Below are 1,388 nucleotides of genomic sequence, written 5' to 3'. Positions count from 1 at the left end.
ATCCATCCATCCATCCATCTATCTATCTATCTATCTATCTATCTATCTATCTATCTATCTATCTATCTTTATCTCTCTTTCCCCCGTTAAGAATTTTTGTAATCCAATGCACCATTTTACTCAGTTTTATTATCTACTTTCCCATTGTCCAAAAACATTTAGAACGCAAAAATTATAAGAATTTTTACAGTGAATGTATACTTGCTTTCTTCTCAGTTTTTCAAAGCAAATGTTATGTTTTATTAGTTGTTTTTAATGCATGGAATACACCTTAGCTTGTATCCAGAATGGTATAGATACAGAAAGTTTAGAATGATAGTAATAAATAAATTATAGTTGGTGTTGGGAATAAGAAAGGGAAATTGTTTAGCATTTAGAGAATGTGAACTGATGACAATTTGACAGGAACAAATCTTGCTATCTTGATAAGTATGTCCAAGGTTGCCACTATGTTAGCATTCACAAGTGATTTCTGACAATACATCAGTCCCTTTTACTTAAACTTATGGAATCAAAACTGACCATCCCAAGGAATTCACTAAAGTATCTGAGGTGTATTTCATTGTTTAGGATAATGAATATCTGTTATTTACTGTAAAATTTTGATTGTAGAATTATATACATTTGAAAATGCAGACACATTTGCATATTATATATAGACAATATTCATATAAAATATAGTGTTCTTCAACTCACATGTATATTAAGGACTTTATAACTTTCATCATTTGTACAAGAATTTCTGTGCTCAGTAATTTTAAGGCCCAGGAAGCATTCAGTGTGTAAAGTCATTCTTAAGGCTCATCTCTGCTGTACAATTGTGGAAGGATGTATTGAAAACAAAAAGTTGATATTTAGTATTCAGCTGTCCTTCTTTTTGATAAATAAGCTTAAACCTAAAGAGATTAACTCCACTGATTTCACTGTGGCCTGCAGCCTTAATAGTATACAGAAGATGCAACATGCTTGACTATAAGACAAAAACATACTCTTGTTTTCTATAGTGTAGTGGCAGAGTGACAATAGTTCTTGTGATGAAATCCCTGACCTACTTCAATATTTATGTTTTATCCTGCTGAGAGAATAATTCAGCTGAGTTAAATAACTCCTATAGAGGCCAGCATAATTTATAAGGATTTCCATAATTTATAAGGTTTATATCTTTAAGTAGGTAAAACATACATGCACACATACATACACACAAAAGAACTTCATTGAGATTATCATAATTAATACCTCAATTAAATAAAAATCAAAAGAAGAGAAAAAAGGAATTCAGATCATTTATAAATCCAAAAAAAAAACACGCCAAGTAGATAAAAATCTGAGAATCTTCTTGACAAAGAGAAGGGTTAGAAATACAATTGACTAGACTGAATTCAACGAGT

Source organism: Microtus ochrogaster, linkage group LG1 (assembly GCF_000317375.1).
Source record: "Microtus ochrogaster isolate Prairie Vole_2 linkage group LG1, MicOch1.0, whole genome shotgun sequence".
Classification (NCBI taxonomy): Eukaryota; Metazoa; Chordata; class Mammalia; order Rodentia; family Cricetidae; genus Microtus; species Microtus ochrogaster.
This window is presented reverse-complemented; position numbering follows the sequence as displayed.